Consider the following 22,002-nt stretch of genomic DNA (forward strand, 5'->3'; position numbering starts at 1 on the left):
TAAAGGATGACTCTTTGATAGGTAAAAAAACAACAACAGCAAAATTATAGTGCAAATTCTGGACGAGCATTTTCTTCCCCACTTTAGAACAGTAATCAAGAATTTCAAAACTAATTATCCCCATGGTGTTCTGGACATTAGTTCCAAGACCAAAAATTCTGCTTTAAATGGCAAGAGATTCTATTTCAAAGCAGGAGATTTGGGTAGGGGAGTTCAAAGAAAGAGATCTAATGCCAAAAATATGATCCGCAGAGACCTGAGATGACCACAGAGAAAAAAGATGCATCTTTTAGCTTTGTCCTTATGGTGTTATTCCCTAAGTGGTAGAGATACTTGCATGTGAGGCAATAGTGATTTGGTTTCCTCCTCTCTTATCGAAAAGCGGATCATTAATTTTCAAATGACCAATGGTATGTGTGTGTGTGTACACCCATATATGCACACACACGTGTGTGTATTTTGGTAATCAATCCAAGTAAATAATAAAGAGCAGACACTATTTCTAGTTCACTGGACTTCAACCAATTTTATCCAGCAATGGAAACATATTGACATTCCAGTGAGAAAGAATAAAGATATTCTTCTCACTTAAGAGACCCATTCATAAATTCATTCATTCACTCAGTTATTCAACAAGCATTTCTTAGGTCTCTATCATGTTATCTATGATGTGTTAAGTGTTCAGGATGTAAAGAGAAAAGCAAAGCATCCTTTGAGGTATTTATATTGTAATAGGTAAAAAAACCAGAAAAGTAATAAATGTTACATGTGTGCACACATATGTACATTGCATGTGTGTTTACATATATATAAATGGATAAAGTTGAGTGAACTGAAAGTTTTTCCTGCTCCTTATTATGTTATTATATATTATGTTATGTTATTATTATATATTATTTGTTATATTGTACACATTAAATTATTATATTATCCTTACTTGAATTGATTATGCATATATACATATTTATACACATATATGCATATATATAACCAATTATATGTATCTTATGCATACATACATATACACATATACATATAGAAGACTCATCTTCCTGATTCAAATCCACCATCAGAAAATTATTAGCTTTATGACCTGGCCAAGTCACTTCACCCTGTTTGCCTCAGTTTCCTCATCTGTGAAATGAGTTGGAGAAAGAAATAGTAAACCACTCCAGCATCTTTGCAAGAATACCCCCAAAGGAAAAAAAACAAAAAACAAAAACAAAAAACGACACAATACAAAAGGGGATATGATTGAAAATAACCGAATGACCATTATGGTAGGAATAAAATAATATGGATTGGGTTGAGCATTAGCAACTTGTGGGATCAGACTGGGCTTCCTAGAGGAGGTAGCACATGAACTGAGCCTTGTTAAAAAATAGGAATTCCATGAGGTTAGGAGGAATGCTACTTCAAACATGGGTGGGAGCCTGGGTAAAGTCATAGAGATGGGAGATGGACTAGCCTGCACACTTCAAACCTGCTAACTGTGGGTATTCCAGAGGTTTTTATCCTGGGACTTTTTTCTTTTCTTCTCCCTCTCTATTATTTAATTTGGTGATCTCACCAGTTTTATGAATTCATTTATCATCTCTATGCAAATGACTCACAAACCTATTTTTCTAGCCCTAAGTTCTTTCTCAACCTCCAGGCTTACATCTTCATTTGCATATTAGATATGTCAAACCAGATGTCTCAACATGGCCCCAAATTAGAATCATTATATTTTCTCAAAACCCTAACTTTTCTATTTACTATTAAGTATTCAATCATCCTCCCAGTCACCCAACTCACATCCTGGGCAGCATTCTCAGCAGCTTTCTCATCTGCTATATATTCAATCAGTTGCCCAGACTTCAGATTTCTACTTTCATATTATTTCTTATATTACACTCTCCCTTCTTTCTTTCTTTCATTGCCCCCACCTTAATACAGTCCCATATCACTGAACAATTACAATAGCCTTTTAGTTGGTCCCCCTGCCTCAAGTCTCTCTCTACTACAGTCTATCCTTTATTCAGCTATCAAATTGATCTTCCTAAAGCACAAATCTGATCACATCAATCTCACCCCTGACTTAAGAAATGCCAGTGACTTCCAATCATCTTCTCTTTGCTATTCCATTGTACGTTATAACATGGACTCTTCCTTTCTGACCAGTCTTTTATTTTGAATTCCACTAACATTTTCTTCCTCACTATTTTCTGAACATCTCTCAACTTTGGGACATTTGTACTGAGTTTCCTCCATGTCTGGAACTTCCTCTTTCTTTTCAACCATCTGAACTTCCCTGGCTCACTTGGTTTCTCAACCAAAGTCTCATCTCCTGAAATTTCTCAGTTGCCATATTTAACCTATAAGAAATTACTTGCTATCTTGGAGAGGGAGGGAGGTAAAGGCAGGAGGAAGAAAAATATGGAACCCAAAATGAATGGAACAAAAATATTAAAAAAAACATCTTTACATATGATTGAAAATTTTAAAACAAAAGAAACCTTTCTTAGCTCTTCTTAATCTTAATGCCTTCCTCCTGAAATTATCACCAATTTATCTTGCTTCTAACTTCTCTCCCCCATTAGCCTTTAAATTATTGGATATCTAGGGTTCTCTTTTTATTCTTAGTATTAATCTTATGCTTTTATATTCCCAGGTTAGCATAGTGCCCAGCACATAGAAGGAACATAATGTTTATCGACTTCCCTCAAAAAAGTTCCTATATATCAGTCTCACTGTTTTTTTTTTTTTTTCCCTACAATTTTTGGGTTAAACTTCTTTTATCTTTTCTTCCTTTGTTTCATTTATTCTGTTTTTATTTTGCTCATTCGCCTGGATTGGAACCCATTTTAAGCTGAGCGTCTATGTGTGCACATATACATACACAGACATATATACCTATGTGTGTATACACACACACACACACACACACACACACACACACACATGTGTGTGTGTGTGCAGATACTTACTTTCATACTCATGAAAATTAAAACAAGTGATATATAAACTTATTAGGAAGGGGGAGAAGAGGGAAAACAGGGTGAAATAAAAACAGCTGCACAGTAATGATTAATTTCCCCTGGCATCTGCCAAGTTTCTTCCAAGTTTCCTCCTTTTGCACTGAGGTTTTAGTGAAAGCCCAATTGTCTCCATATCTAGAAGCCATTCCCTCTTTACCTCTACCACTTAGCATCTCTCCCTTCCAAAGCTATTTCTCAGGAATCCTTTACTTGATGTACTAGTACTCCAAAATATTTAATTACTCCTTTCTGAAATCACTTTGCATAAGCTTTATTTTTAAATATCTGAATACCCTTTGTGTCTCATTCAGTAGAATGCAAACATATCCTCAAAGACAGGGTATGCTACTATTTTTTTGAACAAAACTGAATTTAGTTGTTCAAGTTTGTAAATAGTCTCTATTACTTTGGACAATGGGGAAGATTTGGAAGAAATATTTCCCATTTGTGAATCACTGATCTCTTTTTCTCCTTAATTTGGATTTGAAGTTCTAGACTTTGTCAAATGAAATCATCCTATATTTTTTGTAGTATTTGAAAAGGTGAAGGTAAAAAAAAAAAAAAGATACTCAGAGGCTGAGTAAATTAGAAGGGTGGAGGAGATAGGAGAGTGAGAGAAGGACATTCGCCCAAAACAGCCAGGATGGAGAAGATATGACTGTGAACTCAATAGCCCCATGATTCCTTCTTATTAGTGGATATTTCCATCACCATGAATTGGCTTTTCATTATCCTGTAAATGGACATATCCCCCCAAAAAACAAATAAACAAACATACATACAGCAAGTTCTTTGAAAGGGAGAATGTTCAAGGCTATAATAGCCTTCTACTTTCTTTCTATGGCCTCTTTTTCAGCACATCTGTCATTTTCCAAGCTCATTTACTCTACTCTAAAGACATTCTATTTGATTACCACCACTAGTAGCTTCCTTCCACCTCCATTCCAAATTCTGTTTTTATTTATTAAAACTGTGCAACTGCACCTCTTCCTGCTTCCACTATTCCTTTCACAACTGACATTTTTTTTTCATCTTGACTTCAGACTTCCCTCTCTACTTGTGAAATTTCTTTTGACAATATTTCTTACCAGAGCTCTCTGTTTTCTAAACTCCTGATCCTTTGACATGGTACTGAATTTATTAGGCCTAAAGAAGGTACAGTTCTACCTAATCCCAGTTCTGCTGTTTCTTTTTTAGGCCAACTTTCTGTTTTCCTTCATGTTCATCTTTGGTTCTGACTCTCTTTTCATTAGTCCTGGTTTTATTTTTCATCTTACTCCATCCTTTCTGCATTTCCTTCCTCCTTCATATACTCTCCAATTACTGCAACAGAACAGCGGTATAATTCGGGCTTTAGGTATCTGTAAGAGGCTCCTTTGGTATCCTTTCTAGATACCAAGAAGCCTAGGTATCTGTGCTTCATTCATCCTTTTAACAAACATTTTAACTAGGGAGGCTTCAAGATTCATCTTCACAATAAAAGACTATGTTGGCATCCAGAACAAAAATTACATAAATACTCAAAAACCTGTAATGGGCTGAGGTTTGAGTTGATGCACTGAGGTCCCAAGTACATGAGGCTAAATAGTAATTGGGCTATACTCCATTAATATACATGATTGGATAAAGAATGGTCCCTGCCCACTCTCCCTGCAAGTCCTGATGTGTTGTATAGGAAATGACGATTTTGGTGGGTGGAGGCAGAGGGAGACAGGAAGAGAAGCTGGGAGAGATTGGGCCTGGGTTCGAGTCTCCTAGCTGCTGGTCTAGCTAGCTTCTTGACTCAGCTGCACACACTGCTATTGCCGATTCTCTTCCACCTCCGATCCTTCTTCACTGAGAATAAAGACTGACAATTTTCCCCTAACCTGAATTCCTGGCTCCTGCTGATTTAAAAATACGCGGTCTTCACAAAAACCCATTTAATGCCTTCTTTTTCAAACATGTGGTATATATCTTACAGCCATAGATATAAATTATCAAGATAAAAAAGAATATAGAATATAGCCTTGGATTACTTGCCGTCTAGGGGAGGGGGTGGAGGAAAAGGAGGGAAAAATTTTAGAACACAAGATTTTGTAATGGTGAATGTTGAAAAGCATCTATGAATAAAGTTTGAAAATAAAAAGCTTTAATTAAAAAAATGAATATAGCTAAGTTTAACTTTAGAGAGGTATGAAACTTTAAAGTGAATCCAAATTTGAAAATTTGCATTATTTGAAAGTCCCACTCAACATCTGCAGTCCATCTCATGTCTAAACCTTTAAATCAGAAATTAACAGGAATAATAGAATCTTAGAATTCAGAGGTCCAGGGGTCCATGGTCATCTTATCTGACTGGTATCTGAAGAAGGATGATCTCTCAATATAACTGACAAATATTAATTCAGTCTTTCCTTATAGATGTATGATAAAGTAGAAGGAACTCTCTACCTTTACCACATTTTACTTTTGAATGCCTCTCACTATTAAGAAATTCATTCTTACAATAAGGCTATACATTAATCTTTGAAACTTCTACTTCTAAAAAGAATTGTATGAATAAATGAATAAAAAGAAAGAAACTTTCACTCTTTGGACCTCAACTAAATCAGATCTAATTCCTCTTTGAGCTTAATGGTAATTGATACAATACCTCTAAATCTTCTCTATTTCAAGTTGAATAATCCCTGTACTTTTTAATCCATCAATAAATGAAATGGATGTGAAACCTCTCATTAGTCCAGAAGTCTTTAAAACTTATCAATAACAATCCTAAAACACAGAAGCCATTTTAAATGCAAGACTCCATATGTAATATGGCCTTTGTTTTCTCATATGTAAAGTAGGGATAATAAGAGCAGCTACCTCACAGAGTGATCGTGAAAATCAAATGAGATAACAAATGTAAAATATTTTGCAGATGGTGAAACACTATATAAATACTAGCTATTATTGGCATTATTTAATTTAAAATTTTCTTATGACACATCATATGCTAACTTGAATCACATGAATGCAATTTTATTTTCCCTACTAGACCATAAGTTTCCTTATTTACCTTCTCATATCCCTCTGTACCTGGCATAATCCCTTATGCATACTAAGCACCTGATTAGTTTCTTGATTGAATTTATTAAATATTAGATAAAACTAAACTTAATCATGTAAATCCTAATTGCTAAACTAAGTGCTAGTTTCACAGCCAGGAAAAGGTACTATATTAATAGGTGATTACAAATTATTGAATGGAAGTAGCGTGACATAACAGATGGCACTCTGGATCTGGGATAAGGAAGCTCTGGGAACACTTCCTAGCATGGACAAATCTTTAACTTCTCCCAGCTTCCATTTTTCTAGTCTGTAAATTGGTGATAATAATACCTATAGGATATTGCAGGTTTATTGTGATCCTCAAATGAGCAAAAGAAATAATGTTAAAGTATTGCACATTTCAGTTATTATTATGACATTTTACTAGCAAATAAAAAGTGAAATAAAGAGATTTTTTTCTTTGCAAGATTGTCACACTTTAGTGATTTTAAAATGCAAATTACAGTCACTGAAATAGTGTTTCTGGGCATGAAGTCTAAGCACAGACATACTTACAAATATGCTATGAGGACTAATATGTTCTTTGGTCAGCTAGGTGGTGGAGTGGGTAGAGCACCAGCCTTGAGTCAAGAAGACTCATCTTCCTGAGTTCAAATCCAGCCTCAGATATTTACTAGCTATTCAATCTTGTTCAAGTCATTTAATCTTGTTTGCCTCAATTTCCTCATGTAAAAACTGAGCTGGAGAAGAAAATGGCTAATCATCCCAGTATCTCTGCCAAGAAAACCCCCAAAAGGGCTAAGAAGTATTAGAAGCAACTTAAATGACTGAACAAAAATGAGGTTCTTAAAATGAGATATTAGTGACTATGATATACCTTTGAGAGAAAGAAAAATAACTAGACCAGATGCAAATCTTTATTATTTCAGAACTCTAGGTCTTTTAGTAAAGGCCAACTAATGTCAATAACCAAGAGATAAAACTTAGTGGGGGCAGAAATGGTCAGTGGGCACCAACAGAACTGTCTTGTTCAGAGTCTATCCCACATCTGAATTAAAAGTTTAATCCTAAAAAGCACTATTTAGGAAGGAGCCTACTTAATGATTACAATCTATTTATACAAGAATATGATAGAGGCTGTGAAATAAGCCCATATCTTTCTATAGGTTGTAGAAATTTAGTAGCTACTGCCTACCTAGAAAGATTAGTCAAGTAGCCATAACTATTATACATTAGAGACTCACTTTTCTTCATAAGCAAAAAGATGACAAATCCCAAAACAAAAATACAAATCTCAAAATATGCTGGTTGATTTTTCAAACAAACTGGAACTAGGGCATCATTATAGATAAAGTCGTTGCCAAGTCTTACCCAGGGAGAATATTGACTCATAAAAATCCAAGAATATTTTAAATGCTTGTCGTCATACTGAAAAAACTCATAACCTCCAAACTATAATGAAAAGCTGGGAAAATATAGAGACCAAGCAGAGGAAATCCAAACCCTATTGGAACAGGATTAAGTAACACACCATTCCTTGAATCTGCTTTCACAATGTACATAAAAGACTATCTTAAAAAGTATCACAATACTTTGTATCTACTGCACATGGCTATCAGAACACTAACTGGAGTTCCATCAAACAATGTAAGGACAAGATAACAGCAACAATTATAACAATACTGATGATAAAGTAAGCAGTCCGGTACAATGGACAAATTATTACACTTGGAATCAGGAAGGTTTGAGTTCAGATTTTACCTATAACAAAGATGTAATGCAAATCATTTCCCTTCAGATCCTCAGTTTCTTTATCTGTGACACTTGTAGTACTTGGATCAAAAAGCTGAAATAATGAATGCAAAGCATTTTCCTGACTTTATATTATTATTATATTATAGTAATATTTATATTATTTACATTTATCATTATACTACATTGTATATTATAAAATATAAATAACTTATAAGTTCAGAAACTAAAAAGGCAGTTGCAATCAATGAAAGTCCTAATTAAAATTGTTTTGTTTGTTTTTGCCTCAGTTGTCCTATGACTGTGTATTCTCAGTGCCTGTAAATGTGGTTCCGTCAGACTTAGCTTAAAAAATAATAGTTAAAAATAGGTTATTACAAAATGTTGCAGCAGAAGCTCAATAAGCTAACTTGAACACTTTAACTTAGTTCAGAAACGAAGGGCAGTGTGAGCAAAATTAAAACAAATGACAGAATGTCTAAATTATTTTTCCATTGCCTTCATCATAAACTCAAATATGTCAGAAATATATAAATATTTCAAGGTCACACTGCCTCAAGAAAACTAAAGGATTCCCAAATGACTGTCCAGCATAAAATACCACATTGCTCCACTGGTAACATGACTTCAATAGCATTTAAGCTAGGGTTCCGATTAATGTACATTATGAGCTCCCTGAGGAGTCCACATTACTCAAATTCAAATAATATATTTCCATTGGGCTGGAATCCATCACCATATTTTATACAATTATAATTTCAAATAGTGTGAATTCAATCATAAAACTACTTCACATTATACATTATTTACACGAATGGGGACCTCACTGCAATAATTAGTGCCTCAATAAAGATCTCTGGTTGGGAGGACAGATCAGGGGTATATGGTTTTCAGGTTGGTGGCTCAGGGGAAAGAGTGCCAGACTTGAAGTCAGGAAGATTAATCTTCCTGAGTTCAAATCTAGTCTTAGATACTTGCTAGAGTATAAAATGGAGAAGAAAATGGCAAAACCCCTCCAAAACCTTGGCAAAAGACCAAATAGGGTCACAAAGAATTGAACACAGTTGAAAAACAATTGAATAACAAGTACATCTTGATGCAGTGGAGAGAACAATGAATTTGGAATCAAAAGTCTGGGTAAAATTGGCCAAGTTACTTAATCTCCTTGAGCCTCAGTTCTCTCTCCATAAAATTTGGTAAGAGGAACAAAATCTAATCTATGAATCTATTTTTTGAAATGGATTCAGCATGTTTTTGGAAATTGATTCAGTACACATTCTATAGAAAGACAGCTAAGAAAGCAAAGAAGGAAAAAGCAAGAAATGGGAAATAGAAAAATATCAATGGACAACAGCTGATTAAAAAAAAATAATAGAATTTAACAGAATTCCTTATTTAATACACCCAGATCTTGGAGTACTTTAAATTCTACTCTGTTTTTTTTTTTTTTTTTTTTTTTTTTTTTTTTTTTGAAATTCTCCCCATTACCTTAACTTATTAGAAACCTTTATGTAAATTATCCCTGAAAAAGCTTTGGTATGCACCATAAAGAGAAAAATAACAAAAATATAAAATTCAAAAATGTTTCTCAACAGAGGTTATGAGCAGTTATCTGAAGAATTTTAAACTATATACAACCAGATGGTGAAATTCCAGACCAAAATAACTAATATAAACTTAATAAATAAATCTTAGCTTCACTCCACACAAAGAAAATTAGCAATAAGGGGGAACAAAAGAATATGCTGTACTTGAGGTATTATAGGAAGAAAGACATTTTTTGGTAGACCTGTGAATTAGCACAACCATTCTAGAGTGCAGTTTCTAAATTATACTAATAAAGTAGCTAAGATATTAATTTTGACCCAGAGAGTCCAATGAATTCAGAGAATTTTATTGCATATATTCTTAGATATATACAACCAAAAGGTCACTAACAAAAAGAAAGGACACATGCACACTGAAGTATTAATATTGTGGTACATGAAGGTAACGGAATATTACTTTTTATGCTTTAAAGATAAGTAAGATGATAAATATAAAGAAGCATTAAAATGCATCAAATTCAAAGGGAAATCTACAAAACCAGGAAAGCAACACACATACTACAATAGAAATGAAAAGGGTCACCACCATAAAACAATTAGAAATGCATGTTGCCTAATTACAAAGCCCAAAGAAGAAATATGGGGAAAAAATTAAGCTTTCTTATTTACTGGCGTGAAAGGGCCCATTTCTTATCAGATAAGAAGGGTGGAGCATCCACATGATGTCAGATTTAGGTAACTAGGCAATTTCAACTACTCCAGCTAATTAGTTAAATTCCATTTTTGTCAAGTTTGATGATTCTGTTTCTTTTTTTTTAATAGTTTATTCCAAGGGCAGACTTTCTGGAAGGAGAAGGATACAGGGGCAAATCTAATGTATGTGTAATCAAAAGTAATCAATAAAAATGTATGGAAAACCAGTGTTTAAGTCATGTCCTGGTGTTAATGGGTTATGGCATCAGAGATGACAAAGCAATCGGTTAAGTTTAAAAGCCAGCTTCTCACTATGAACAGCTCATTCTCTTCTATTCCTGTGAGCAGCTCTGTTTTGTGGGATGGAACCCATTCATCAAATAATGAAGAGGATGAACTGTGGTATATTGTGGGCATCAGACATAGAGAGTAGCTTTCTCACTGGGAGTCTAAAGCTCTTTTACTCAACACCCGGTTTCTCCCCACAGGTTGAATCATGCAAAAATCTTTATCCATCATAATTTTGTCTTTCTAAAGACTATAAACCAGATCTCTTCTTGCTTACCTCTTTCTTTGACCACTTCTTTCTCATGAGTATCTCACATGAAACACTTTCCCTTTGAGTGAGTTAAAACCTGGCAATTAAAGACACTGCATTGAGCACTCTGTCTAGTCTTACTTCCATGGAAATTTTTCTGAGTTCAAGAATGCAGTTCTAAGAGACTGGTACACATTAGCTATGGTCAGTATTGCTGTGCATGAGATCCAATTCATCTCATTGTAGTGAATGTTAGTTAAATGTACTCTAGTTATTATATTCTTAGAAGTACAAAAGGAATATCTGTCAGGGCTTGCAAAGCTATTAAGGAAAGAAGGGAACTTATTATTTTGCTTCTTTCTCTTTCATTTCTTTCTTAGAACTGTGGCTTAGCAGTTTAGGGTTTCTGTGGGAATGGCAAAGCTGTATAAGTATAAATGAAGGTAAATCTTAGATTAAAAATTAATTCTAATTTTGCATAAGTCAATCTTTTACTGTTATCATGAGAAAATATATAATATGAATAACTTTAATAAAGTTTCAAGCAAATTTTACATATTGGGTGAGCCAGAACTATGGCGGCAACAGATCTCATATATGGGAACAAGTACATCAACTATGGTAATGCTTGAAATTATGTCACATAGTTAGAGGATCGTTTTTTTTTTTTTTTTCCCTAGAGAAGAAAAGGCCTGGCATGGGAAAAGGAGAACTGAAAGATCTCTTCAAGTATCAAAAGAATTCTCATGTGAATACAGATTAGATCCATGCAGTTCCAATGCTTGATGCCTTCCAATATTGCACTTTATTCAAGATAGATGGATGGATGTGAGCATCTAGAGGACTTCACCTTCTTTAGGGAATTCCTCTTTCATTCTAAGTTCATGTTAGACATTGACAAATGTGTCTCCTTGCTTTTTATTTCACTTTATAATAAAAATCAGAAAATGATCCACAAGCTTACCTCTATTGTATCTATCAAGGAACCTTGTAGGATTTAAAGTATAAAACAAAGTATTTTAGAAAAATTTTGAGGATATGTTTTCATCTATAGACATCAATCAGGGATAAGAACTAGAAGCAATAGGTGAATATTGCCAAAAAACAGATTTCAACTCAATGAAGAGGGGAAAAAATTTCCTACCTCTTTGGTAGTGGAAACTTGGGACTTTTTGGATCCCTTGGGAAATGTCACCACCATGACCACCACCACCCCATCTCCCTTGCCACAAGAAATCTTCAAGTAAAGGATGGATGACAACTTGTGGTGGATACTGAATAGTCAATTTTTGCTCACATACATGATAGATTTGGTGACCTTTGAAATCTCTTACAGCTGAGAGGTTGTGATTTATCCTCAAGTACTTTCTGACTCCGCCAAACTGGACCTTTAACTACACAATAGCCACGACAATTGCTCACTCACTTCCTAGTCTTCACTTCTTTCCTGTCTTTGGGATGATCTAGATCTCTTTCAAACTCTTCCCTCATTTTCAAGCCCAGCTCAAAAATCACCTTTCTACAGGAAATCTCCCTTTGTTTATATATATGCCATATTTACCATTACTGGACTATAAGCAGCATGAGTCTAGACACTATTTCTTAAATATTGTAGCTCATCTATTGCTCTACTTAATGTTCCTCACAAGTAGGCACTCAAACTTTATTTAGAAAAGTGAATGAACATAAACCTCTTACCTATAATGCTAAAGAAAGGGTTAGTATTGATAAATGTATAGCTTCCCCAATCTTTGCTGCACAGATTTTTAATGTCATAAATTCTACTTGTGCTATGAACATTTGTTCCATTTGGATCAGCCATCTCTATTTTTTAAATGTACCATTTTCATTTTACCTTTTCCAAGGCTGAGATCCTGTCTAGTGTAGCTTTTTTTTTTTAAATCTCTCTACAGAAAAGTTTTATTGGCAATAGATGTGCTAAATGGCTCTCATTTCAGCTGCTTTCTGTCTTTGGTATGACAGATATTGAACACACAGTTAGGCTAATAGAAAGCTGTTTTCATTTTTTATTATATTTATTACAGAAAGCTCCCTCTTTAACTAGAGTGCATGACTTTGTTCTTGGATAAAATGCAACCTAATTGAATTGACTTAACTATGGCAGCTTAAAGAAAATGTAATTTACAGCAGAGAGAAAATGCTTTCTATAACTTTCCAAAAAAGAAATCTTTAAACAATAAACTGCTTCCTGATTACTTTCTTTTTTTAAACATAAAGAAAAGCTCCCTCTCTTTATCACACTTTCAATTATATATCACCCTTCTCTCTTTACACATCTGTTATGCTTCCTAAAAATAGCCTGTCTAATAATAAACTATCTCTATAAACTGCTACTACTAGTACTACTACTTCTGTGACTACCACCACCATTGTCATCACTGCTCTTGCTGATGCTTCCATTTATACCAATACTATGATGATAATGATGATTACTATGAGTGCTACCACTACTACAAATACTAGTAATAGTAATACTGCCATTACTACTGCTTGCAACTATTGCTGCTGCAGCTAGTACTACAATTTAACATGTACTACTTCTATTATTGTTGCTTCTATTAAAACCACTACCTAATATTCATATAAGGATTCAGAATTTAGAAAGCATTTTACACATTGCCACTCTAAAATTGGTAATTTATTTCTTATTAAGAAGATTGTCTTAGAACTCAGCTTGGCTCTACATTCAACCAGTCAACTAAAAGCAAAACACATTTTTAGGAGACCTCTGAGAAACCATTGATGCAAAGTCAACTTGATCCATACTCATGTTGACCTCTTGTAATTTAGTAGGGAACAGTTGTGACATTCATTTTGGTCATGAGAAACAAATATCTCCAAGTTTCTAGGAACTGTAGTGGTCTATCAAGGCAAATTGTAATTTCTCTATTTAGTTTTATGAGTTAAAAAAAAGAAGGCACTATGGTTGACTTACCTTTTAATGATGGATTTCTCTGAACCTATGGTCTTTGATTATTTCCCTCATATGAAAATGAAAAAAGACCTCATATCTGGTCCTAAATCTATGATCTTACAAAGTGATTATCCTAAAATATAGGGAACATTAAGTAGGATAAGAAGAGAGATACAAAATCTTAAAAGATAATGTGTAATCTTTTGTAACTAAATTAATGGTCAATGATCTAACAACTTATTAGCTAAATACCTGTACTTCCCTGACCCTTATTTAAATTTAGTACAGAGCAATTTTGCTGTCTTCTAATTAAGTTGTGCTTCTGGTTAGGATTCCTACTATTAGAAGCACAAGATTGATTTCCTAAGACAATTTATTCATAATCTGAATATCAATCTTGAGAAGTGTATAGCCAGGGTTAAAATTTTCATTCATTATTTGGCCAAAACTTTTGTTATTTCTCTGAAAGTTAAGAATTATGAAGAGTCTTCAGAATTGTTTTTCCCTCTTATTTCTAGTAGTACAAAACCTGTGACCACAGATTCTTCGTCCTAACAGTAATTTTTGGTAGCAATAAATACTTTTTCATTATTTAGATGTAGCAATTATCTGAATGATCCCAAGATCACTATTTGCAATTCATGTCTAACCTCTCTCCAATATTATTCTTGTTCATTTCCTCTAAAATCATTAACAAGTATGCATATATATCCTGAATATTGTTTTCTTGATTTTCTCACTTTATATATGATTTCAATGCATTAACCAGGCTTACCCATTCTTTGTCCTCTCTATATGATTGACTCATCTACTTTTCTAGTCATACATCTCTTTGATGTTATCCTTTTTCTGGGTACAATTCATTATCCAAAGCATCATGAAACCTATTTGTGTTCCCTATTGCCCTTTGGATGACCTACATTCTTGATTACTTAGATATTGTAGTAGTGCACGATTTACAGCCATATAGTTCTGAAATAATATCAACATTAACATGAGCTTTTGACTCTGAGAGAAACTTGGGGTCAATGAAAGCACTATGCAGTTCCCAAATATAGTCCAGTTCACTGCATTTTTCTTATTTAATTACTAGATTGGTTTACTCTGTCTATGATGGACCAGCTCTTTGGGCTGTTGATCAAAATATACGATTAACTGACATGCTTTATATTCTTTGTTTTTAACTGTATGTATAATTAGGTCTGGGATCTAAGTAAAGATTTTACATCTAATTTAGAAACTTGAATATGAGATGGCAATTCAAAGGAAAGCAAGAAAGTTAACAAATAGGTATCAACTAATATGCTACAGAATCCTGTTAAATGAACAAAGTCTTATTATGAATAGTAGAAATCTAAGAGTTGAAATCAATTTCTTGACCTTTAGTACTACTAAATAATAAATGAAAACTCTTAGAACTGTTTGTTGATCTCTACTTCCATCTTGGGTTTGATAAGGAGAAAAAAAAAGGGGGGGGAACAGGCTCCACATCACCTTGTTACTGGCAAAGATTCAAATATGATCGAATAATATAGTATAGTCTTTAGTGAAGAGTATCCCGAAGAGCCAAACTAAAGAGTATTTTTCTCTCAAAGAGCTTAAGCTGATTTGAAGAAGGAAGAAGCTGATAGTTGATTGGATCTAATTGAATAAGAAACCATCTAGGCTTGTTTTCATTGCTCAGAGAGCCAATACAAGGAGCTTTCCTGTAGAATATTGGAGGAAAACCCACTAAACTTGATACTAAAATAATTGAGACATGGTTCTTGTCTTTAAGAAACATTTAATCTAGGAGGGGAAATGAGACAGAGAAACAAAGAAGCACAAAATAGAATATCATAAGAAAACTTACAGCAAAAGCTGATCTTAGCAAAGTATATAGAGCCCTGGAATTGATATTAGGAAGAATTAAGTTCAAATTTTGCCTCAGTTATGACACCTTGGGCCAGTCATTAAATTTCAGTTTCCTTATTTACAAAATGGAGCTAAGAGTATTTCCTTACAGGGTTGCTGATGAGAATCAGAAGAAATTATAATCAATCCTCAACTTCCTGCAACTACAAAACTGCAATCCATCATTAGAAATCATTGTAAATACTATATACATATACATACATACACATACATATATATAATTATTCATAGAAAAACATTAATTCTGATCCTAATACAGTAGCCACAAAATAATCCGTAAAATGCAGTACACAAAATAAAATTGGCAAAATGTAAAACAAAAACAAACTAAAAATGAAACTTGGATAGTGCTCTAGAGCTTTATGCTATCAAATAATATAACATGTAAACATTTTGATGTATGCAAGCTTAAGAAAATCTCTGGAAGACTTAACCTTATTTGTGGAATTCCTCTTCCATTTCGCCTCTATGTTAGATACTGGCAAGATATGTGTCTCCCCTGCTTTATATTTCACTTTACAATAAAACTCAAAACATTTTCAAACAAGATTATCTATGTTGTATCTGCCAACAAACATTATAGAATCAAAAAGGTATGTATAGGGCACACTGCATTTTAGAAAAGGTTTATGTATTTTCCTTAAAGAATTAAATGCTTTTTAAAAACAATAAATAAAAAGCACAAATGGCCTCTATACTAATACTGTAACTTTCAATCTAATGTATGACTGTAAGGACGTGGTCAGCTACTATATATAATTTAATAAACCCAGCTTTTCATCAAGAATGCCCACACTATGTACTTAAGTTACTTTAAAATGATTTTGGGGGGAAAGAAAAAATAGGCAGAGATAGGTACTTACTGATTTCCATTATTTTTTTAAAACTATAATGTCTATAATTTTTTCCCCTCAATCATTCAGTTCTTTTAGATTTGGCCCCATTATATCTTCTGGATTTTGGTGATGAGGACTTCCTTTTCCCAACTCTGTCCCTTTCCTTCAATACCATTTCTATTTCATTCCTCAAATTAAAGATTGTGACATAGAATCCAAATGTGACAGATCTACTATCAAAAGGTCACAGATAGAGCCTGAAGGTGACATTCAGTAGAACCTTCTTATTTTATGGTTGAGAAAAATGTGATCAGGGTCTGGAGGCATGGAGAGTGATTCAAATTCTAGTCTTCCTGATCAATGCTCTATCTTCTACACTTCTATGCTACTGATAAACAAATGATTCACAATAGAATGTTGACAGATTCTTATTAATTGTTTTCTGTTGGAATCTTTACAAATTGTTAAGTCGTTAGAGTTGATAGAGACAATAATTATTAAAGGGGCATCTAGGTGACACAGTGGATGGAATTTAGCATGGTTCAATATGATTGATTTGATCTTAGAAGGAGATATTTTGGGCCAGAACTTGAAACAAGGTAGGAAGTACAACTGATAGACAATAATGCTTGGGTTCACATCTTTAGAGAGCTCTTATAAGCAAGAAGTATTTACGTACTCACTGGAGTTCACACGTTTGGGAGATTTCAGAGTTTAGTATAAGATATCTGAATTCACACCTCCCTTGAAGCTCTTAGAGCCAGAGAGCATGTTGGGAGATATCCCACAATCCCACTCTCGGAGAAGCAGCATAAATGCAGCTTCAGTGAGCCACTCAAGAGTTTTTACTTGGGAACATTCCCAGGGGTTGGAGATTCAGCACTCTGGGAGATTGAGAGCCAGAAGTCCTCTCTCAGAGGCAAGAGAGATTCATTCCATCTGGAAGATGAAGAAAGTAGAGGCAAAGGACAAAGCTGCAAGAGCTCTTAGAACCAAGGAGAGAGAGCAGAGGTAGAAGCAAGGACAATCTGCAAGAGCTCTTGGAACCAAGCAGAGAGATAGGCCTCTGAGCTAACCAGGCTATATTGAAGGACACAATAAAAGATCTGAACTTTTACCAGCTGGCTACATTTTGGAGTAATTATTGATTGTAACTGAAACTAAGGCTGCCTCCAGAAAACTTCCCCAAGAAACTCTCTCCCAGAGACAACTATTATTATTTTAAAGAAGAAGAAACACCACAATTTTCTATAGTTTTCTACCTTATAATTACAACCTCATTTACTCTCAGAATGATTTGGCTTTAGTTTTCCTCAAATTTAATCTTCTTCCTAACTTCACTATTGCTATCAAAGGATCCTATCACACTCCCAGTCATCCAAGCTCAAAACTTGGGCACTATTCTTGACTCTGTCCCCTCCAAATTTCCTATCCACTTCTGAACTTCTCTAATACATGTCTTCTTTTTTCCTCATATTTCCATAACCTCTGGAACAGATCCTCATTATCTCATGTCTGAAATATTCCAATAACTTCCCATCTAGTTTCCTTGACTCAAGCCTCTCCTCACTCCATTCAGTTATCAAAGTCATTTTCCTTAAGAGCAAATCTAGTCATGTTCCCCCCATATTTGATAAACTTCAATGACTCCCATTACCTACATAATAAAAAAGAGAATCCTCTTTTTTTGATTTTTAAAATCCTTTATAATCTTGCTTCTTACCTTTCCCGTTTTTTACACCTTCCTATCACCCCCCTTTTTTCCACACACATACATTCTTTTTTTTTTTTTTATTATAGTAACATTTTATTGACAGAATCCATGCCAGGGTAATTTTTTTACAACATTATCCCTTGCACTCACTTCTGTTCCGATTTTTCACTTCCACCCTCCACCCCCTCCCCCTAGATGGCAAGCAGTCCTATATATGTTGAATATGTCGTAGTATATCCTAGATACAATGTATGTGTGCAGATCCAAACAGTTTTCTTGTTGCTCAGGGAGAACTGGATTCAGAAGGTAAAAATAACCCGGGAAGAAAAACAAAAATGCAAACAGTTTACATTCATTTCCCAGTGTTTTTTCTTTGGGTGTAGCTGCTTCTGTCCATCATTGATCAATTGAAACTGAATTAGGTTTCTTTGTCAAAGAAATCCACTTCCATCAGAATACATCTTCATACAGTATCGTTGTTGAAGTATATAATGATCTCCTGGCTCTCCTCATTTCACTTAGCATCAGTTCATTAAGTCTCTCCAAGCTTCTCTGTATTCATCCTGCTGGTCATTTCTTACAGAACAATAATATTCCATAACATTCATATACCACAATTTACCCAACCATTCTCCAATTGATGGGCATCCACTCAGTTTCCAGCTTCTAGCCACTACAAATAGGGCTGCCACAAACATTTTGGCACATACAGGTCCCTTTCCCTTCTTTAGTATCTCCTTGGGGTATAAGCCGAGTAGTAGCACTGCTGGGTCAAAGGGTATGCACAGTTTGATAACTTTTGGGGCATAATTCTAGATTGCTCTCCAGAATGGTTGGATTTGTTCACAACTCCACCAACAATGTATCACACACATACATTCTTTATGACCCAATGATTCCTTCCTCTTGCTCCCATATGACATTCTATTCCCTGACTCCATATGTATTCACTGGAACTAGAACTCATTGCTTCTGCCTAATTGACTTCTTTCAAGTCTCAGCTAATATTCCATCTTCTGCATGAAAGCTTTTCTGGCCATACTTAATGTCAGTTCTTTTCCTCTAGTATTATATGCAATTTTTCACATATATATTTTGTTTACATATATAGTTGGTTTCTTCTCTAATAACCATAAACTCCTTAAGAGAAGAGATTATCTTTTGCCTTTCTTTGTATCTCCCAGCACTTAGCATTGTGTCTGGCACATAGTAGGCACTTGAAAGATGTTTGTTTACTTGACTAAAATTTGTGCCAAGATTTTTTTATTTTGCATCTGAGTTTTTCCTCTACTGTTTCTTATTATTTCATGTGAGGATGGCACATATAATTTTCTAAAGAAGTGGTGTCCCTGGTTCACTTCACAAGAATACATTTTTGTTAGCTGAGGAGGTTTTTATGTTACTTTGACGTTTTATAATGGTGATTAACTTTTAAGAATGAAACTTTTATTTAAAAATAGTTCTCATTTATGCTGGTATCTGTTCTTTTATCCCTTTCCTAGGCCCAGATCATATATAAATAAGTTTGGAGTTTTGATTCAAAGTGATAAATTGACATTTCTATTTATTTACTTTTGCATTGATTTGCATTATATTAATTTTGCATTTTTATCTTTGCTCTAAAGTCAATGGTAAGACTATAAACATTTGATTTGTGGAAAAACTGCCACAATTTGAAGTAACAATTCCTTTTCTGATAAGATATTGTCAATTACTTTTTTGGGGCTCTTATTAACTATTTGCCTCTTCTTTTAAAAAAAGTATTAATAGCATAGATGTGAGGTTTAAGTGTAGTCTATAATCTGGGGGGAGGGGGGCATTCTTCATTTCTTAATTCTGAAACCTATTTTCTAAGCTTTGAGAGGCAATTCAGTCTGACTTAGGGGATAGAGAGATAATTCCAGAGCTAGAAGATTTCCATTTGAGTTCTGTCTCTGACATGTTCACTGTGTGACCCTCAACAAATTACTTCACCTCTTAGTTCTCTAGCCAACTTTCTAAGACTAAGTTACAGAGAAGGAGCTGACCTGAACTAGCAGATAAAGTTTCTCCCTGGGAGCTCTCTACAGGAAAGAAATTACAGATATAGTCCCAGTTTTCTCACTTTTTTCCCCATCCTTCCCATGCCCACCATTGAAACTGTGGATTATTAAAAGTATACAATGATGTAATTTAGAGGGACTAAATGCATTCTGCCTATTTGTTTTTCAGATCCTTATCCTGTGTAATAGATATTGGAATTTGATTACAATTATCTTCTTGAGGACAGGTAGGTAGCATAATAGATAGAGTGCTCAGTCTGAAGTCAAGAAGACTTATGACCCTGACTTCAAATCTGACCTCAGACACTTATTATCTGTGTGACCCTAGGAAAGTTACATTTTTCCTGTTTACCTCAGTTTGCTTATCTGTAAAATGATCTGGAGAAGGAAATGGCACATCACTCCATGATCTCTGCTAAGAAAACCCAAAAGGGGCCATGAAGATTTGGACACAACTGAAAAACCACCAAATAATAATAACAATCTTGATGGGGATATACTTAATGGGGAGATTTTTGTTTTATGTTCATCAGTCCAAGATGACTATTACATGAAATATTTTTGTTACCTTTGGATATACAGTGGAAGAAAATTCTATTGTATTTTATGACATATTGTATGACATATCCATAACATTATGGGTAACGACTAAATTTGTGATTATATAAATATAGAAGACTAAAGAGAAAACTAGGAAATTAATAAACATCTAGAAAAGGAAGTAGTGATTGCTAAGCTTCTTCATAGCTTTATCTAATAAAGGGCTTTCCAGAGAAATGCCATTTCATTATTTTACGAGACAATATAAACTGGTAGATTAGGGGAATGATGTAGATGAGGGGAAGGGTATGTGATAAAGTTTCTTGAGGTGCCACAGTGGATAAAGTCATTAAAATCTGAGTTCAAATCTTGCCTTTCTTACTGTATGACCCCAGGTAAGTCACCCTACCCTATTTACTTCAGTTCCTCATTTGTAAAATGAGCTGGGGATGGAAATGGCAGACCTTTCTAGTATTTCTGCCAAAAAAAACCCTAAAAATGATCATGAAGAATCAAATACAGCTGAAAACAAGTAAGCAATATCTCTCATGCTATTTTTATGGGAAAAGATAGAGCATTATGGTTAGATGTAGCATAATTAGTGTAATTCAGAACTGGTTGAATAGTAGGACTTAAGATCACCATAGCATGAAATGACAAGAGAATTAGAATTGGAATGACACAAATATGGAGGTTTTGGGGACTGCAAGCTCAACATAAGCTTAGTATTCTAATATTTTTTTTAAAAGATGAAAAATTGAGTTGCATTAAAAAAGCCTACTATCCAGAAATAAGGAAGTGATGGTCCCAATAGAGTCTGCCCTAGTCAGACCATGGCTAGACCATTATCTTCATTTTAGGATAGAAACTGATAAGGTAAGGAGTTATCCAGAGAAAAGTAACCTGATGAGCCAGACATCAAGATTACAATATATCAGCCAGAGGAAGGACATGATGACTCTCATGAAGTATTTGAAGGGCTCTCAGTTACAAGGGGGACGAGATATGTTTGAGACCAGAAAGCAGAACAAGGAATGATGAGTGGAAGTTGCAGAGACACCAATTCTGAACACTTGAAGCTTTCCCCAAGTGCAATGAACTATTTTAGGAAGGAGAAAGTTCTTACTCTCTAAAAGTCTTTAAACAAAAACTTGTTGATCCAGAGCAGTTAGACATATTATGGATCCCTGATCATTTATTAGAGTCTTGTTCATTTGTTTCAAACAATTTGTTTCTGAAAACCCTTCCAAATCTGTCACACTAAAATTCTAAACTTTTCTGTTCGTTGATACCTTTCTAAGGCAAGGATTGGATAGAGATATTATCCTGGTTTCCATATCAGAGAAAGATGTCTAACAGAAGAATGTATTTAGAAAATTTTCAAAAACAAAGAAAGAAAAAAAAATTTCATGATTCCAAACTTCTCCTACTACAAAAG

At 34.3% G+C, this 22,002-nt stretch overlaps 1 protein-coding gene across 3 annotated transcripts in view; it reads right to left on the bottom strand.

Annotated features, from left to right (window-relative positions):
- The window catches only part of INPP4B (inositol polyphosphate-4-phosphatase type II B), a 767,278-nt gene that overhangs the window by 174,579 nt on the left and 570,697 nt on the right, over positions 1 to 22,002 (bottom strand). The gene's annotated exons all lie outside the window — the stretch shown is intronic.

The sequence above is a fragment of the Sarcophilus harrisii genome, chromosome 6, assembly GCF_902635505.1.
Source record: "Sarcophilus harrisii chromosome 6, mSarHar1.11, whole genome shotgun sequence".
Taxonomy (NCBI): domain Eukaryota; kingdom Metazoa; phylum Chordata; class Mammalia; order Dasyuromorphia; family Dasyuridae; genus Sarcophilus; species Sarcophilus harrisii.